Here is a 6,288-nt window from a genome sequence, read left to right on the forward strand (position 1 = left end):
TTGAAAAATAAGCAGTCCAATAAGCAGCTGAAGGTTGGTAATATTTTCATGTTGTTGATGATAATTATATCTTTATTTAAATAATTAATGATAACTAACCTTTATAAATATGTGTCAATATAGCTACTCACTTATGGGAAGAAATATTTGAATGGAACTTCTTTTCTTATCTCATTTGCCTTGATTTATGTTAGGTATATTCTTCTTTTTTACTGGTTTTCAACAAAAAATATTTAGCTACTGCAAATAATGAATCCTAAAGATGAATCCACAAAAGCATAAGAAATTGACTGTAGTGACAATGTATTACAAATAATTGTTGAATATATATATATATATTCCATATTACGTGTGAATGTTGTTAAATCAACTGTCTTTAATAGCTTTAGACACTGTATTGGACTGTTAATCTGATATGAGTAGTGGAGGTTTTCAAAAAGGATGCTTCACAAAGTTTATTGGATAGACAACATGGGTTCACTTGTATAAAATCTTGCCTTACTAATCATTTAACATTCTCTGAAGTGGTTATTGCTCATCTATATGGGGGTTAGACATGTGGATTTGATGTATCTAGAATTTTTAAAGTGTTTTACAAAGTGCCACTACATCATTGGATAAAAAAGTGGTTGGATTGAAGAAAGCAGGGAATTGCTATAAACAAAGTTTAGTCAACTGATACTTCAGTGTTCAGTTTTAGGGCATTTGCTCCTTTTGATTTACATCAATGACATAGATGAAAGAATGGTTGGACAATAAATACTTAAATTTGCTCGTAATATTAAAACTTTGGTTGTTGCTGGCTGTGAAGAAGATATTGATGCTGGATTATTTGATTATCTGAGAAAAATAAATGATGGATAGATTTTAATCATCATAAATACAAATTAACGTATGTGGCCTATTATAATGTGAATTACGATTTTAATTAAAATACCATAAAAATAGTGTTAAAGAAGAATAGGATCTTGCTCTTTTGTATATCAGTCTTAAGCCATCTTAATGGTGTGATTTTGCTAGTAGCAAAGCAAATACGATTTTATTAGATTACATCTACAGCAATGCTGAATTCATGTTTAAAGAGGGTATAATTTCATCGTGTGGGTTACTTATTAAAACAGATTTGGCACATTTTAATCAGTCTTTAGCTCCTTACATTAGGAAGAATTAGAACTGTTGAAGATGGTAACATTTTCATGTAAGAACAAAATAAGATCTCAGAAATTGTTTTCTCTAGGCAAAAGAATGAGTTAAAAGGAATGGGATTGAAATGTTTAAGATTGTGAAGAGAAATGGAAGTGTCACTGCATCATCGTTTGTTTTTTTTTGTCTTTTTTTTACTTAATGGTGAGAAAGGTAAATCAGATGATACAAATATGTTTTGAAAGGGTTGGAGTCAACTTTAGCTAAAATTATTTTTTTTTCTAATAGAGTAGCTGGCCTTTGGAATGGGTTGCTTTTAGATGTAATGAAAGCAATAAATCTAAGAGCATTTAAAGGCAGGCTTGATAAATAGTTTAATGTATTTTTTAAATTAGTTTGGTGTATGTAACATCCCAGATGGATCAACAAGTCCCTTGTTGTCCTTAAGTGTTATGTTAAATATATGCTACAAGAGAGTGAAATATATATCTGCACACCCTATACCCTTGTGTGTGTGATCCACACTTTAATCTTCTTCCAAAACTCCTGTTTGATTAAATTCCTTATAGCCATTTCAAACAAAGATAAAAGGGTAGATCACAAAAAAGTAATAAAAGATCAACAAATGACTGAAAAGTTCAAGTGGTACATTATTCACTTAAATAATACACAAATCATATACAGATATATATACACACACACGTATACACAAGTACTCAAACTTTAAAATTCTTCTTCAGATTAAAAAAAAAACATAACATGTACATTTCTTCTTCTGATTGTTCCTGCCAAATAGTTCTTCATGTTTTTGACAGCGAGTTCTTTATAAGAGTAACTGTTGTATACCAGTAATTGATTAGAGAAACCAGAAGGTTTATGGTGGATGCTGTTAACTAGTTGCCTTTTCCACAGTCTGTCATTTCAAAATTGAGGGCATATATAGTGCAGATAACCTTTAAGTAACTTTCATTAAATATTTGAACCAAACAAAGAATATTCTTATCTCAATTGTTGGTTTGATGTTTTATGGCCCAAAGCAACAAGGCTAACTGCACCGATTTCAAATGTAGGACAGGTTAATCTCCTATTTAAAAACGAAAATCAGTCTCCTGTGGTACTGACCGACATTGAACTTATACAAAAAGATGATGTTTTCTGCCCCAATAAACAAGAATGTCTTTTTAAAACTCTTTGAGACATATATATATATATAAATGGATGATGCACTACTTTGGACATATAATGAGATTTGAGGGTATGTTGGTAGAGCTTGTGATAAGTAATAAAATCGAATCGCATAAAAATCATAACCATTGCCTGAAATTTCCTGTTATGTTTGTTTGGTTGTCAAGGAGACATACTGTGTGACTTTTGACAATTCATTTTGGTACCAACAGCCTGAAACAATCAGATAAGACGTGCTAAAGACTGTTTTTCAGAATTTTAAAACACAATAGCACATATTTTCAGCCTCAGACTGAACATTAAACTAGCTATCTATAGTGTAGTTATATACATGTGAACAGACATGTTTCCTCTTAACTGCCAAACAAAACAGCACGATAATTAAACAACTCAACAAAATTCAGCATTTTAACCAATTAACCAAACCCTACTTGCCTTCCTTAGCCACACAAGCCTAATACCATTTACTATTTTTCCTGCACGAGATGAAAATTTTAAAATAATATATGTGTGCAAATATTATAGGCCATGTTACTGCTGCCTTGAGTAACTTGCATCTCATTGAGTAAGTGGTAGCATATTGAAGAGCAATCTCTAAAACATGTGTAGAAAGTTTTATAGTCAGATAAATGTTTTAAATGTGGAATTCAGGTACAGTTATGCCCAACAGTTAGTTACAAGTAACTGAAATATAAATATTATGGATACATTATGTAAATACTTATGATGAACTTGGAACAAAGGAAAATAAATGACACAAGTAAACAAATAAAGCAAACTTATTATTCACTAAAATTATTTATTGTAGCTTAAGAACTAGTCTTAAATTAGTTGAACCATTGGAGCAAAACATTTTTTTTTTCAAATATTGCCATACAGAACAAGAACAGAAGTAAAAAAAGTAATACTAAACATTTAAGTCAGACCAGGAAGTCCTACTGTAGTATCTTTAATCTTTTGACAACTTACATCATTCAGTTAATATACACAAAGGAGAGAATCTCCAACACATATCAACAAGTACGTGTCACCCCCGAAGCTGTGCTTGCCCCACCTCAGTTTCAATTACACAGCCACTGGCATATATAAACTTTATCTAAACAAAAAATATTAATAGATGCTTAGAATCTTCTAATATATTCCCAAAAACAAAGCAAATGTTTAAGCAAAATTATAAACGTTAATTAAGAAAGCTCTGGGTTTAAGAGTGTACTCTTCTACAGTCTTTGCTGCATTCTCAGATTAAGTTTTCAATTCAATTTTCATTCCTTGTGGCTGTCAGTCTTTGAGCTTTGAACTGAGGGTTGCTGTACATTTTTGAAACTCATCAAAACTTTTTTGTTTCAAATAACTGAAACTATTTTGGAAACATTAACTGAAAAATTGAGCTATTGAAGTCTTTTGTCAATACCACTCTGAAATCTTTTTACAATTTCAAAGCTCAGTTTTCCCACAGCCATTTGCCACTTTTGAAATATTATTTTATTTTCAAAAATGATTTAGCAGAAGCATAGCTTACGAATGTATTGTTCTTGGGATACTAACTCATTAACAGATAACACCTCATTAACTGCAAAAGTGGTTTGTATTTGTTCAACATAATTATGTAGTCTGTTCAGAGTTGAGTAAATATTTTTGCTGTAAAAGAAGCAATCTGCTCAGTTCTCTTTTACTTTCTTTGGTGATTTTGGTTCCGTTTATCTTAATCAAGCAACAAGAACTGATAAATAATCACATTCTTCCTCTTACATAAGAAATTTTGACAAAAGGGGACAATGATACAGTCACCCTAGTTTTAAATAGCACATCCATATGAATATACTGCCAAATATGCATTCACTAGGTGAAGTTGATTACTTAAACCAGTAAGTAATCAATGTAATTCTCATGGAAAAAATAAAGGTGTAGCAATTACTCATCATACATTCCAAAACTGTGTTTAAAATATTCATGACTGCATAAAATCGAATTATGCAATTGTTGTATGTAAAGCATTTAGGGATGTGTTGGGTCCACTTTATGAACCTAGCATGAAAATGAAAAGCTAGGTGCCAGTTTTTCAAAAAAAAAAAGAAAAAAAGAGAGACAAGTGTTCTACAGAGAAATCTAATCTTTCAAGACTTCTCAAGTGTTTTGGGTGACAGACACAATAAAGTGTCTCATGAAATGATGGATGCTACTTTATATGAAATTTACCAACCTACAAGTTCCTTATATAGGAGAGAGGTCTGTGCAACTTATCAGTGCTCTATGCAACTTCTATTATCCTTATTTTAGATAAAATGCAAAAGATGGTTCTGTGTCATACAACAGATGTTCAATATGGAGAAGCAACCCAACACACTAAACAAAAAAATTTTATTTAAGAGTCCTGTAACTTTGGACTTTTTACCTTTGTCAAAAGAATGTCTGCAACCACTGACACTAGGTTTATGTGAAAAGAGCCAGATGGCATTATACAACTTTTTGAGGTTGAACTGTATGACCTGTGGGTCATTAGTAAATAAGGTGGTCTTTTCAATGTAAAGATTCAGTCCTTTATGTACTTAGCATGATAGTTAAAGTAACCCATCTACAATAGCCTGGTATTGTGTAAGTCATGCTGATGAATGAGTTGTTTATCTAGCACAAAGCCATACAAGAGCTGTCTTTGCTCTGCCCACCATGAGTATTGAAACAAGAGTACTAAATACTGTGCACACATAGCATCATTAATTTGTTTCTAGGACTCAAGTTGCAAAAGGAATGCAGGTTCACAGAACAAATTCTACAACTGAATGTATTCATCATGCTACAATAATCATTAATAACAATGAATCAGGCAATGAATGAAAGTGGAATGTGTACACTTAATACACAGTATGTAAAATATATTATTAAGGGTGAGTTATGGACAAGGGTAAAAGCAGAACTGTGGTCATTTCTGTAGAAGTAGATGAACACAATATATATGTATGTACACACAAACATGTGACAAATTTACAGATTAGACAAAGTGCCTCTCTTACAAAGCCTTGTTATTTTTATTGATTTTTTTTGTGGAATAAAGCACAAAGCTACAAAATGGGCTATCTGTGCTCTGCCAACTATAAGTATCAAAATCCAGTTTCATACGGCACAAGTCCACAGACATACTGATGGGCCACTAGGGGGCTCTTATTGCTTATACAATTATCCCCAAGAAAAATGTCATTCTGTCCACAAACTAATTCAATTAATAATGTTAATATTGTATGCAAACTACAAATATATGTATTTACTAATTGCTTTGTCTCATTTTGTTTGCTGAATTTTGCACAAACCTACACAAGGGCTATATGAGCTAGCCGTCCCTAATTTAGTAGTAAATTTAGTGTAAAACTAAAGGGAAGGCAGCTAGTCATCACCACCCACCACCAACTCTTAGGCTACTCTTTTAACAATGAATAGCGGGATTGACCACCTCCTTTCAATGTCCCCACAGCTGAAAGAGTGAGCATGTTTGGTGCAACAGGGATTTTAATCTGCAACCTTCTGACTACAAGTCAAATGCCTTAACCATTTGGCCATACTAGGCCACTTTGTCTCAGAAACAAAAGACAAGATATTTTCTTTATTCATGTATGATGTTTGTGTTGTTCCTTAATTGCAAGTAATCTACATTTCAATAGATATTTGATGAAAAATCACTGAAACTAGTTTATCCTTCAGTGAACAAGCTGTATAAAATAACTCACAAAATCAAAACTGCTCATTTTCACCAGAAAGAAACAATTTGAGAAATGTTAATATCAAACTACTATACACATAAATTACTGATCTTCACAATAAGAGCTCTAGTCAAATTCTTCAAGGCTTGCCCTTGTCTGGGATTGCTGATAAAATATGAAGTTTTTTGAAATCACTTTAACTTGGTGACAAATAGCAACTTCAAAAACAGACTGGAGACAAGTTTCTTTCTCATCAAAATTTTCAATTCTG

This window comes from Tachypleus tridentatus, chromosome 10, assembly GCF_004210375.1.
Source record: "Tachypleus tridentatus isolate NWPU-2018 chromosome 10, ASM421037v1, whole genome shotgun sequence".
Lineage (NCBI taxonomy): Eukaryota > Metazoa > Arthropoda > Merostomata > Xiphosura > Limulidae > Tachypleus > Tachypleus tridentatus.